The sequence below is a fragment of the Anoplopoma fimbria genome, chromosome 3 (genome assembly GCF_027596085.1).
Source record: "Anoplopoma fimbria isolate UVic2021 breed Golden Eagle Sablefish chromosome 3, Afim_UVic_2022, whole genome shotgun sequence".
Classification (NCBI taxonomy): domain Eukaryota; kingdom Metazoa; phylum Chordata; class Actinopteri; order Perciformes; family Anoplopomatidae; genus Anoplopoma; species Anoplopoma fimbria.
The window spans coordinates 643,793-659,101 of NC_072451.1; positions in this window are offsets into that span (position 1 = coordinate 643,793).

Genomic DNA, 15,309 nt, shown 5'->3' on the forward strand with positions numbered 1-15,309 from the left:
CACTGGTTTCAATGGTTAAACTGGTTCCAGTTCCAAAGATCATCTTATTTCCAGTATTCACACAACATGAACCATCAGAACACAAACTCAGCAGTGATGTTTTCACCAAACTTCATTTAATTTTTTTATTTTTATATTTGACTGAATGATTACATTACAGTCATAAACATGTGTACATTTACCTTTATATCTAAATTAAAATGATATTTATTGTGGATTTAGTGACAATAATCTTTGTTTCATTTACTTCTCTGGTTTAGTTTTTATTTCCAGTTAAACGCTGGAAAGTTTGTTTTTAAAGACGCTCCATATATAAATCATATTTATAATCTATATCAGTACTCACTGGTTTCAATGGTTAAACTGGTTCCAGTTCCAAAGATGATCTTAGTTCCAGTATTCACACAACATGAAGCTCAGAACATGAACTCAGAGTGACGGACTGAACCAGACTCCATTAAAAACACGCTTTTGGTTTTTACATTTACACTGTTAAGACGCCTAAAATATAAATTGTAATATTAACTCAGCAGTAGAGATACTGAGATGTTTTAGTGTTGATACTCTGAATAAATACATTTATGTTTTTCTGATTAAATTTCTCTTAGCTGATGTATTTATCATTAGTAATGTTTACGATGAATAAAATCTTTCATAAAAACTCTCATTAAATCTTTGAATAACAAAGAAATCATCCAGATAAAACAAAAAATCTACATTTTTACTTTGTCACATTAACAGATTTGATCCATATTTGTTTCACATTTACTTAAACTGGTTTAGTTTTTATTTCCAGTAACACAACATGAAGCTCCAAAGTTTGTTTTTAACTGACGCTCCATATATAAATAATATTTAATAAAATCTAAATATCAGTACTCACTGGTTTCAATGGTTGTTCTGGTTCCAGTTCCAAAGATCATCTTATTTTGACCTCCAGTATTCACACAACATGAAGCCTCAGAACATAAACCATCAGAGATGAACTGAACCAAACTACATTTAATAAAACATGTTTTCATGTTTGAGACTTCTGCTGGAATCCGGTTAAACATCCCAGTTAGAACAACTAGATTCTATTTTAATCCAAAACTAATATCTATAAATAACAAAGAACATGTAAATATTGTTTCTGTACATTAGAGATAATGAAGAAACTCTGTCAGAGATGGTTTAACATTAAAGATGTTTTCATTTTAATTTTTGTTTTAACTAAATGTTATTTTTTCTGTTTCAGATAATGAAGAAAAACTATTTTTTAGATTGAATATTTTGTTGTTATTTTTTTTAATATTTTTTAATCTACTTCTCTGTCTTCTTGTGAATTAAAGTTAAACTCTGTAAAGACGCTTCATATAAATAAAGTTTATATCAATATCAGTACTCACTGGTTTCAATGGTTAAACTGGTTCCAGTTCCAAAGATCATCTTTTGATTCGTATTCACACAACATGAAGCCTCAGAACAAGAACTCAGAGATGAACTGAACCAAACTACATTTAAAAACACTGTTTTTACATTAAAACTATGAATAAATGTGAATTGTAATAAATGAAGTGAACAGTGGAGATACTGAGGTGTTTAAGTGTTGATGATCTGAATGAATACATTTCATTATTTAGATTTGTGAAAAATTTACATTTTAGAGACACAAGTTTTACACCTGACAACAAAAACAAAATGAATTATTTTCTACTTTGTCCCACATTAACAATGATTATGATCCATATTTGTACTCACTGGTTTCAATGGTTAAACTGGTTCCAGTTCCAAAGATGATCTTTTGATTTCCAGTATTCACACAACATGAAGCCTCAGAACATAAACCATCAGAGAGATGAACTGAACCAAACTACATTAATAATGTAGTTTTTGATTCTCACATTGATTTTTCAGATTAACACGGTTTGAACTGAATCATATTTTATTATGGAGACAATATTTAAATATAAAACCTCTTTGGATCCGTTTTAACTGGATGAAGCTGCTTTTCTGGTTTTATTTCTCACCAAACAACAATGTGAAACTGAATTATGAATTATTTGACATTTTTGTGATGATTTTATGATCCAGAATAGAAGAATGAATCAGTCAGCAGCTGTTCACTGGTCCCTTGTCTCTTTTTAAATAAACATTCAAACAATGTAAAGTTTCCTGTTAAAGACGCCTCTGAAAATAATAAGTATTGAGATCTGGTTTATTACTCACTGGTTTCAATGGTTAAACTGGTTCCAGTTCCAAATATCATCTTAGTTCCCCCTCCAGCATTCACACAACATGAAGCTCCAGAACAAGAACTCACTGAACCAAACTTCATCTAGAAAACTGAGAAATGAATTTAAAGCTTTTACTTTGAGGTTGGAGTTTAAATTAAAATATTAATAATCATCATTTCTACATTTGAGACTTTTAGGTTCCAATTAAAATAACATTCTTCTTTTATTAAAATAAAAGTGCTATTTAAAATAGTATAGTGTTATCAATAACATTAATTTACAGCAGAGACACTGAATGATATGCTTCCCTGTAAAACATTGTAAAATGTCACTTTATGGACGCTTCATATAAATAATGTTTATGATCAATATCAGTACTCACTGGGTTCAATGGTTAAACTGGTTCCAGTTCCAAAGAGGAGTTTACCTCCAGCTCCAGTATTCACACAGCATGAAGCTCCAGAACAAGAACTCTCTGAACCAGACTCCATTTAGAAAAACATCGTTTTTACATTAAAGACTTCTGTCTGGTAGAAAATAGTCACTATTTAATATATATTATAAAGGTGAAATTTACTGTAATAAAGAGAAACTTAATTATTATAGTAATTATTACTATAATCAAGACAATCTAATAAAAACTTAGTTTGTTGTTTTGTCTTCGTTCTTGACGTTTTATAGATATTTGTAACTGCACGTTATTTAAACATTTCTTTATTCTGGTTATATATGTTTGGGTTTAAAGACATGAATAAATATGAATAACATTTATAATACGCACTCCCTGTGTTCAATGTTTAATCTGGTTGAATTAATTTGTAACTATGAAACAAACTGAACCAAACATCACTTAAGAAAGCTCTGTTTCTACGTCTGGGACTTTTTCCTGAATACATTTCTCTTTTGATTTGTTTACTTTTCAATAGAAATAATGAATGAAGTGTTTCAGTGCTCATGCTCTGGATTAATACGTTGATGATTTAGAATATTATGATGAATCTTTTAACAGTTTTTGCTCATTTATACGTCTTTAAATGTTCTTTTAACTTAAATGAACCTTTAATCCAGTCGATCTTTTTCCTGTTTGTCCTCAGAATGAAATAATTCCACTTACTGTCACTAACGTGGAGTTTAGTGCCGCTTCCAAATATAATCTTGTTACTTCCAGAGGAGTAAGTCACACAGCCTGACGCTCCACGACTCAAACCTCTCGACTACAACTACATCATAATGAGTTATTGTTTCGAACCAAATCATTTTCAGATTTTGCACACGCTTTAAAAATTCTCCATATATAAACAATATCTATAATCTATAGCAGAACTTACTGGTTTCAATGGTTAAACTGGTTCCAGTTCCAAAGAAGAGCTTATTTGCACCTCCAGTATTCACACAACAAGAAACACCAGAACAAGAACTGAGCAGAGATGAACTGAACCAAACTTCATCCAGAAAAACACTGTTTTTACATTTTAAACTTCTGTCTGTTTTTATTATTATTTGGATTATTTTGGATTTCTGAAAAATTACCATTTGGAGATACAAGTTTTACACCTGACAACAGAATTTACAAAAAACTAAATGAATTATTTTCTACTTTGTCCCACATGAACACTGATTATGATCCATATTTGTACTCACTGGTTTCAATGGTTAAACTGGTTCCAGTTCCAAAGAGGATCTTCTTCAAACCAGTATTCACACAACAAGAAACACCAGAACACAAACCGAACCCAACTTAACTTAACTCAACTTAACTTAACAAAGCTGCTATTTGTACATTTTATACCTATGTCATTTGTAAAATGTAGATTTTGATATTTAGTGTTGAGTTGGTGATGACGCTCTTGATTTGCACTTTATACATTCATGTATTTATCATTATTATGATCAGTTATAGTTCTGTTTGACTTTTCTTCATCATTCTATCATCAACACTTTGAATTCATAATCTCTCAGCATATTAAACATGTTTCTCTTTAAATTAAAAATCATTATTTTACTTTTTGTTCTTTGTTTTTGTCTCTTTTTTTAAGGTTTATTATTCAGTTTACTGTCCGTCGTGATTGTTTTACCATTTTAAGATAATCTTCATCTCTTAGATTTAATCTGGGTTTTTTTAAACAAATGAAACTTACTGGACTCGACGGTGAGTTTGGTTCCGGAGCCGAACAGGATTTTTTCGGAGCCTCCAGATTTCACACAGTGTCGAGTCTCGTGACGTAAACCTCGAGCTGCTCTAACAACAAACTGTGGACTCTAAAACACCACGAGAGGCTTAAAAGTCTTAAAATAAAAGTGAAGAAACATTTGAATGAGCCGTCTCTTCTATTTACTGAAGCTGGAATATTTATTTTAACTCTTTGAATCAGTTTCAACAGCAGAAAAAGACGAGTTGTGTTTCTGAACATCTTTAAAAATAAAATGAATTCAGGAACTTTTAAAAAAAATGGAAAATCCATCTTAATGTTTGTGACTTAAGAATAAAACTAAACAATTTAAGCTTCAGTGATGATGTCACGTCTTTAAAACCAAAGGGAAGTTTGAAAAGTCATCGACGAGCTTCACTTCTTAAACTCTTTAGTCAAACAAAGCACAAAGATTAAGAGACGGTTTTCAGATTAAACTAAATGAGAGAAATCGCAGATGAATATGAACAGACCTAGTTCAGCTCCAAACAACCCGACATCATATTAAAGTACATATATATATATATATGTATAAAACTCTATAAAAACCTCTTGTTCTGTGTTTTATGTCTTAAGGTTCTTACTTGATTCGACCGTCAGTGGAGTTCCTTGACCAAAAATGATCTTCTGACCTCCAGTAGTCACACAACAGGAAACACTTCAGCAAAAACCTTCTAACTGTAAAACAAACAAAAAACTCTATCTCTATTTTATTTATTGTCAAACTGAATCTGAATCTTTTTTAAAGTCTTCTTTTATCACTTTTATCTTTTTAAAGTAAAGCTGAGCGACGATGAAAAAGGTTATTACAATACTGATTATTGTTGACTAAATTATTCAGAAGCACGTTAAAAGTATTTCACTAAAACAGAATCATTTGAATCCTAAAATACTGTTAAAATAATGAGAATGATACTAATACAAAGTTAAAGTTAGAATTACAAGTTTGATTTTTATAATTCAGTAGATTTGATGAATTCAGATTTTATTGTAAGTCATGATTTTTACTTTTTGTATATTTTATAATTATATACAACATTATAACTGAAACATTTCTGCATGTGAACCTGAATCACGTATTCTTTAGTATTCATGTCTTCTCTTTTATTCATGGAGCTAAACGTATATTTTAATATCTTTTCTTTCCCTGCAGGTCTGAGCTTCTATAAAAATCTATAAAATGAGTTTTCTCAGAAGTTGAACAGGTTTTGGTGAAATTTAGGTCGTTTTAGAAATAATATGTGTGAATCTTTCACATTATTTCCCACTAAATAAGTTCCGTCAGTTTAAACAGAATTCAACCAACCAGATCGTTTAAAAACTCTAAAAAAGGCAAATTTACTTCTTTAAAGACGATTTTTGCAGCAAAAAACATAAAGAATCTTCCTGTCGAACACGAACGGTTGATAAAAAACATCTGAACTGTGCAGAAGAGTTGTGTTTGGTTTTAAAATAACACATGAGGACTTTATATTAATAATAATGTATTGATTTATGTCTCTTTTACCTGAGTCGACTATCAGACGAGCTCCTCTCCCAAAAAACAGTTTCTCTGCGTTTCCTCTCACACTGTGACTGACAGCTGACTGAAAACCTCCAGTCAATGTTCAATATTCAATGTTCAATAGTCAATGTTCAATATTCAATATGTTGATGTGACACAAACCAGGATTTTAAGACTGTTTTCTAGTAAAAATGAAAGTATTTGTTTGCTTATTGTGAGTTTGTTTAGTATTTTACTGATTTTTATAATATAGAATATGAACTCTCAGGTTAAACACATGATATCTGATCAAACTGTGAATATTCTGCTCTTAAACCCAGTTGGACTTACTGGTTCGTACAGTCACTCTGGTTCCTCTTCCAAACACAGTGGTGTATCCTCCCTGACCAGTCACACCGACACACACCGCTCAACAAAAACCAGTAAGAACCACAGACTCAAACTAAATGTTCAATATCTTCTATTAAAACTCTTTGAAGACATGATTTATGCAGAAATGATCCAGTTACTGACGTCTCGTGTTCTCGACTTTAGTTTTTACATTTAAAACTGTGTTTTGTGAATAATAATAATAAAAGTGATGTATTCACCGACCTGTGGACACCACGAGCTTCGAGCCGACGCCAAAGATCAGTTTGTCTCCGGCTCCAGACACACCACCATATGAATGTGATTTTAAATGTTTATGATTATCTTAATGTTATAGATATTAAACATTATGTTCAGAACGGAAGCTCGTTACTGCCAAAAAGAAGAAAAACTGATAACAATATTCCTGTTATGGTGAAAATGATGTCTCACTGGCTCAAAGTATTAAGTACAATACAGTAATCTTTTTTTTAAAGTGAACAAAAATCAACATTATTTATTGGTTTGTTGATGCCGTGGCACATTTTGATACATAAATTGTTAATTGTATGATTTCACATAAAGCTGTGCAGCTGATCTTATTCTCGCTGAAATCTTTTTTATATTTTTTGGAGTGAAAACTTTTGAAAGATGCAATAAATTCAGATAAAAAGACGAATGAACATATGAATATGAATCTCACCACATTCAACAGTCAGTCTGGCTCCACTGCCGAAAGAAGTCTGCTCACTCCCTGATTATTCACACTGTAACACTCTCTGTGACAAATACTGATGGGAGTCATGAGGCCTCCAGTTTGATCAACTTATGAATCTGTATTTTAACACAAACTTGTTTATTGTAATATTTCATGTTCTGCAGCTGATGTTTCATAGATTATACAGTCAAAGATTCACAATGTTTAATCTCTTCTGCTGCTGGACTTTTAAAGTTTAAACCAGTTTGATTCTGTTTGTTTGTCACGTTAACGTTTATTAACAGTATCCTAAACACTACCATAATAATAATATGTATATATAATAATAACATATAACGGCTGAACGGTTGGCAGTCTGCGTGTGTGTTCAGGTCAGTTTAGCATCAACCAAACTGTAAGAAACTGAACTAAAATGGCAAAAGAAGGAGTGTTAATGAGTGAAACCATGAAATATATTCATCTTACCAGATTCAACAGTCAGTCTGGTTCCACTGCCGAAGTAAAGTTTGTTTCCCGCCTGATTATTCACACTGTAACACTCTCTGTGACAAATACTGCTGCACTCTGTATCTGTTCATCCTGTGACCCTCTGCTGTGTACTGTGTATTTTTATACTTTTTTTTACCCATATATGCTCATTTTTTTGGATATCTTTTCATGGACACTAGCTTTGATTAAATAGCAGTTTTCTATAGCAGCTCATGTTCCCACACTTTTTCACTTTTCTTTTTCTCACACAGTTTGTTGAAATCAACAGAAACTCACCCAGCAGCTCGTCCACACCGACTTCAGAGAGTCCGCGGTGTCCGTGAGTCCATGAGGCAGCTGTCCTCTAAATAAACTCCGTATCCGTTGGTCTTCATGGTATCCCATAATCCATCTCAGGCTGTCAGCTTGGCCTGAAAGCTAACATGTAGAAAACGAGTGTTAAAGAGTCCAACACCTTACTGTGACAGTCATTTAAACTGACTGACAGCTGTCACTCATGTGTTGGAGAAATACATCTAAAACAGCAAACTCAAGGATGAAGGAACTGTTCCCAGTTTAATACTGGGGTCAAACTCTTTGAGTCATGGAGAGCTACTGCTGAAACCTGGTTCAAAGACCTCTGAGTGATTCACAAAAGGTCTGTTGGAAAAACAACTGAGCCAATCAGAGCTGTGTGGACAGGATTTAGAAAGAGGGCATCATCTTCTTCTCTGGCCACAAGCATAAAGAGATGTCATTTTGTCGACTTACAGAAATAGAAACTCCAAAATCAACAACTGTCTTCAGTATACGTTGACGGTTTGGATGGGTCAGCCCCTGCTGATTGGTCAGAGCATAATGACCCCTCCCAAACAGAAACAGATCATATGAACATCTTGTGACACTAAAAAACGAAGGGAAATTAAATAAAAGAAATGTTTGATTACGGAGCTACAAAACAGTATCGTCTGCATACAGAAGAGTTTGAATTAGCACCTGGATGAGAAAACTGCTGGACACCATTCTGGTGTCACGCTGCGTCAAACAAAATGCTTGTTTGATCATTAAACAGCATCTCACAGTCCAACAAGATCATCATCGTCTTTGTAGAGCTCAAGCATGGCCGCAATGCCACGTGTTGTCTGCAGCGTCTGCAGTGCATCCCATTAAATCCTGGATCTTTCTCCAACAACTCTGTGTCTTTGTGGTCTCAACATGATGAATCATACCGATGTTGAGCACAGCATCTCCTGGAAGTCATTCCCTGTCGAGTGAAGACTGAAAAAAAGAGCTGAGAGAATTTCAAAACCTTCAGATTTAATGTTGTGCAGGATTACATAAATGATCCGATTCCAACATTGAAATATGAGTTTTCAGATGCTGTTCTTCTGCACAGCATGAGACTGTTACTCCTGTGTCAGTATCATTGTGAGCCGAGTCGAGCTGCAGCACCTGTTGGTGTGTAGTAATCCTCATGGTGATCAGGCTCATGACTTCTCTTCAGCTTCCTCTCCTCTGAGATAAAGACTCCTCCAGGAGTAAATGTATAGTTTCTGTAACAGGAAGGAAGGAAAGAGCACAACAACTGATGTGACCTGATTCTGAAACAAACTTCACCTGCGGCCTAAAAAACACCAGTCAGAGAGGAAGCTCCAGTTTTTTTTGGATTCCAGCTCTTCATTCATTTAACAGAATCATGCCACCCAGAAGCGCTTTAGACGTATGCAGACAATACTGTCGTAAACAGCATTGTAAACTCATTATTCTCATTGTTGTCAACAAATCCTATGTTTAGTCTCAAACCAACATGTTGGTCCGTCTCAATTACTAAATACTAATAACTAATAACTTAATATGGTGTGACTTCCTGTCTCTGTCCCTCAGCTCCAAACCCATTGGTTCCTACCGATGATGTAAATCTTTACGGTGTCATCAGTAATTCATTGTAGTTTTTCCCAAACCAACGTGAATGAAAACGTGACTTTGTTGGGGACTATTTTCAGTGGCGGATGAATCCACAATGGGTGCTTGAGTTAGTATTCCGGGTTCCTCAGGAAGAGCTGGAATATGATTGTGGGGACATCTGGAATATAAACCTGCTGCCCTGATGATCGGACCCGGACAACAGGAAGATGATGACTCACCTGCCAAAACCTGTTTTTAAGTGAGAAACACAGTAGAGGTATTAAAAACAACATTACAGAACACTCACACAGAGCATCAACCTTCAAAAAGGGGCTTTCATTTAAAATGAAACTCACTCTCTGCTCCACCAGATGGCAGCCTCTCTCTGAGCCTCCATCTTCTGTGTTTCACTCAGGATTTGAAACCAGTTCTTTTGAGTTCAGGTGAACTGAAAGTCAGACCTGCCGTTAACGTTCACGTCTTACTAACTGAATGAAGACAGGTGTGCCCAGCTCTCTGATTGGCCACAGCAGAGCCTTTGGTTCAGGTGAGATAAACTGCTGAGTGGACACTTACAGGTCGTCAAACCACTGAAGTCACATCATGTAATTGTTCTGGGAATTTATGTATTTTACGAGGATGAAGTCTTTCTTTATTTTTACTAAATATTTCGGAAAACTTTAATTTAAGTTGATAAAAATGGTTTGGTTGATTACCTTTCTTGTTTTATGATATACATGTTGTGTTGTATGAATGTGTTTCATCACTGAAAAAGACTGAATGAAGATAAACAGAGTAATATTTCCACATTATCTCTAGAAGCATATTTGGTGTGAGGTAAATAACATGAGATTAATTCACAAAGATATTTGCATTTTGGACATTTTACATGTGAAATCATAAATTTCACAAACATGTTTTAAATATTGATAGTTTGATTTTAGTTCTGTTGTGTAAGTATCAACACTGCCACTGATGCTTCACTATGTTGGGCATGATAACGTTCAGCACAGAGAGACAAAGGTTTACTGCAGTTGTAGCGAACTCTGTGAATTAATTCAGTAAATGAATATGAAATAAAATAATAAGAGTGATCTGAGGGTGAGGTGGTGAATCCTGCGTCACTGTGAACTCATGTCTCTACAGTAAAAATGTTCTCATACATAACAAAAACCATAAACACCGGGACTATATTTTAGAAAATCTAACATCACCTTCTGAAACAAACCAGTTTATGTGAATTTAAAACTTAAAATACAGGTTGTTTGTGATAAATAGGATTAAAAAAAATATTCTTTAATCCTATTTTCAGATCTAATAGAAAGTAGACTTAAACACCTCAAATGTAAATGATTGAATGAGCCGAGAACCAAACCAGCAGTGAACAAACAGAAGTCTGTTGATGTGAAACTGAGCTGCCGTTTGCTTCCTGTCTGATTTTTATCTGCAGTTTCAGGTTTGAATGTTCGATGGTTTCAGCTTTCTGTTGAAATGTGGTTTCAACTGATGAAACTGCTGCACTGAAAAACTACAGACTCAAAGAAACACACAGAGACGCTGACTGAACTAGAAATTACAGCCAGACTTAAAATAAAGCCATTGGTGAGAGTCATCTGGTTCTGGAAACAACCAGATTAAAGCAGACAGGACGTATTTATCAGTGAGGTTACTGGGAGATAAAGCTGTGTGTCGTCAGCGTAACGATAATGCAACATCATGCTGACAAACAATGTGACAAAGGTGAAGATTATATAAAGAAAATAAAGTTGGGCCCATAATTGATCCCTGAGGTACTCCGAATGTTATGTAGAATAAAGAGGAGACACCTCAGCTGTGTACAAACAAACCAACCCACCACTGAAGGTTTATAAGGACGCCATCATGTACTGATTGAACATTCTGAAATCACTCACTTGTTCAGCAACAAACCAAACAGGAAAGAACAGAGGAACTGAGCAGGAAACTGCTGGTTTCATCCAGATTTACAGCCAGTCATCCTGCTCACAAACAGAGAAAAAGCAATAAGTGTCCAAAAGCTGAATGAAAGCTACTCAAAGTTTATTATAAACAAGCAACATTTCAGTGTGGAAACCAGGAAAAATAGCTAAACCGACAAAGGACATGTAAAGACTGTATAGTCACCAAACGGACAGCAGAAGGGCGACACACACATCTCTGCTGTTGGTGGAGGCTTGGCTTTGCTGCTCTAAATTCACAAAAATGTAATCTAGTGTTTTATTCGCACCTTTGCTCCCATAGAATGGAAGTGAATGGGATTGGAATATGGAAAGACTTCGTGCTCAGTTCTGATTTATTGCTCAGATCATATTTTTTATGGGCTGATTAGTCATTTTCTAAATGTGGCCAACATCACAGATTCCAGTGTGAACGGGTCACGGTCCTGAATGTGGAACTAGAGTGATGTAATAGTCACATGACATCCAATATGACTGTTCAGAAGAATCAGACGTGGATCTGACTTCAGACCACAGTGAAAGAATTACAGTTAAAAAGCTCTTTTTTTGGCGAGCTTCACACTTAAAACAGATCTGAGTCGCATGTGAATAAAAAATAAGTCTGATTTTTGGGCCACTTTTGTGTGAATGTAGCTCGCAATCGATCAAGAAACACAAAAAGCTAACAGTAGCAAAACAGTTAGAATCATATCTACTAAGTCACAGAAATATATTTTATGTATTTAAAAAGAAGCAGAATAAGGTGAAATGAGCTATAACTGTGTGTATTTTACACACTGGTCAGAAGTGACAATGAAACCTTTTATCTAAGTTTTATTTACAGGTTTGATTTTACAGCGGCTCCTGAGGACAAAACACATATCGGAGTGAAAAATCAACAAATAGTAAAACACGAGACATACAGAGAAATGATCAAATATAGCAATCAATACTAGAACAAAAAACCCATAAAGTTCTGGTTTTGTTCGTGTTTAAGTACAAATTGTATGTATTCATTTAGAGCATGTTTTTCTTAATGTCGGCTTTTACTTTTGCATACTTTGGTTTTTAAAGCATTTATGATTCTGGAGATTCTTTCCTGAAGATTGTGTTCTCACTTTGAGTCTTGTAGTTTATTTTGTATTTCTGAATTTGACGTGCATTCTATAACAGTGAGTGAAATGTGCTCTGATTTCAAAAATCCAAAGAATAGATTTCTGCCAATTCTATCAAAAAGCAATAATCTTTTTTGGATGAATAACTGCTTTGAAAGGAACACAACAGTGAGGAACCATGACGGTGCAGCCCTCACACAACCAATCCATCTTCATCCTCATTTTATTCATTCGGACTTCAGTGAAGACGCTCGGGTTGTTTTTCAAACATGGCGGCCGAAGAGGTTTGGACGTTAGAAGAGCACAGCTCTGATGGTGAGGATGGTGTTGAAGGCCACCGTTTTGGTGAAAATCACTCTGACTGCGTTCATCACCAGCAAGTAGAAGTTGAGCTCCATCTGGGACTCTCGACGTCCTCCAATCACAGGATCAGCGGTTCGATCCCTGGCTCCGGCAGTCCATGCCGATGTGTCCGTGGGCAAGACAGTTATCCCCAAATTGCTCCCGTAGGCTGTTCCTGCGGTGTATGAATGTTAGTTAGGGTCCTGATGGGCAGGTGGCACCTTGCATGGTAGCTCATCAGTGTATGAATGGGTGTGAATGGGTGAATGATTAGTAATGTAAAAGTGCTTTGAGTGGTCGGAAGACTAGAAAAGCGCTATACAAGTACAATCCATTACCATTAACTGAAAACAGAAACACAAAGAAAACAGTCTGACTCCCACACAAACAATCATAATCATAATAATTCAACATTTTGCTGTTCACTGGTCTTACAGTCACATCTGAACATATAGCATAGCATCAGTCCTCTGCTTCAAACAGATACTAAATAATATTTGATTGAAAAAAGTAAAAGTAACTTTCTATAGAGCTGAATTCAGCCCGTTTAACTTCAGTCTGATGATTGTGTTGATCATTATTTCAGCAGTCTTCTTACCGTGTTCATTAATGCCGTTCAGCTCACAGGAATGGATGCTCTCCTTGCTGAATTCTGCGTAGAAGTACGTTTTCTTTTTCTGGGACAGAACGGCGTTTACGGTTCTCACACGGAGCTGATCCCCCGTCGTATTTAGAACCATCTCACCTCCCTTCGGACGGAAATCTGTCGCCAGACAAACATCCGGACCCAGCGGGTCGGCAGATTTCCTCTCCAGGCCTTCAGGCTGCAGGGGGCTCAGGATGAACAGGGTCGGCTCCACAGGATATGCATCTGCACAGGAACAAAGAACATAATAAACCAGATCCAAACAGCTGCTTACAGGAGTGAATAACTCATAAAAGCAGATTATATAAATAAACTCCCCCCTCTAGGAAATACATTTCTATACATTTTTTAAACATGTCAGCACATTTCTTATAAACATTTTACAGGAACATGTTTTGATTCATTTGAGAGTCTTTAAAGGCCATTTTAATTTAAATTACAATTGAAAAAAAAATGCATGTGCTTTAATCTTTCTAACTATATTAAGTTGATTATTAGAATTAATTAATTCTCAGCAGACAAACAGCGACAAACCACATTTCTATGACTTAAACTGAGTTTAAGGCTTAATGTAGTATTAGTATCAGTTAGTCATCATTTGATAAATCAAAGATTTTTGATAAAATAAATCTATATGCAGATGATGCTGTTCTATATTATCACCAATTCAGTCAAATTAGCAATTGAGAAATGATAACTGTCCTTTACTCTGGTGTTTACTTCTGTGTAGCTGATTCATTTCTCTACTACACTTAGACAGAGCTTTTTATGAGCAAAAGGTACTTTGTAAATAGGGTTTATTATTATTATAAGTACTGATACGTTTATTAGCAAGTAGATTTCTCCACAGACAAACATGCAGCAAGAACATAAGTGACATTTCTTGTACAGATTAAGTTTGTCATTTATAGCATCATCATTATAATTCTCAGTATTTCCAACAAGAAGAAAACAAAGAAACCCCATTTCAAAGACTTTCAGAATTTAATTTCAGAGCTGGTATTTTTTATTTGTCTGTAAGTATTTAAAACCACTTAAATCTTCAGAAAGACAAGAAAATAACTCAGAACTTTTTCAGGAGAGATTTGGCTTCTTTTCTGGCTTCAATGAATTTAATTCATTTCATGTTTTAGGTTTTCACTTTAATGCATTTTTTACTTTTCACCTGTAATTGTTTTTATATTCCTTCTTTTACATATAAAGTACTTTGAGTTGCATTCTTTTTTATTATTATTAAAATTATTATCATTATCATTATTTTTATCAATAATATTAGTTATTATAATTTCTCACTAGAACAGCATGACAGAAATATCAAGATTTCTAAGAATTCATTTCCATTTTACTAAAATCACTTAACATATGTAAATGTTAAAATAAATATTTTTAGTTAATATTTATTTTTCAGGACAGATTTAGTTCACATTCTGGCTGCAATGAATCACTGCATTTATAACATTTACACTCCAATACCTTTTAACTCTGATAACTGTGATCGTTATATATCCATAAGTTGTTTTTCTCGTTTGTGTAAATCACTTGGGCAACAAATTAATATTATCAGTATTCAGTATAAATATACATCATTATAATAATAATTATAAGTCTGACTTTTCACTTTTCCAAAGAAAGACAGCACACTTTGACACCGTAACATTTCTGAGACTTAAAACGGAATTTAAGAGCCACCAGATTATATTTTAAAATACTTAAGTTCTTTCATTTAAAAACATTTAAGAACTTTCAGACACATTTAGCTTCTGTTTCAATAAACAACTTTGCAGTTCATTATTTTAATGCTTTCTAAGTCTCCACCTGTGATTGTTGAACTTTTGCTTTTTCATAAAAGCGTGAAAGTCACATTATCATTAATCAACATTTTAAATAATTCTCATTACTATAA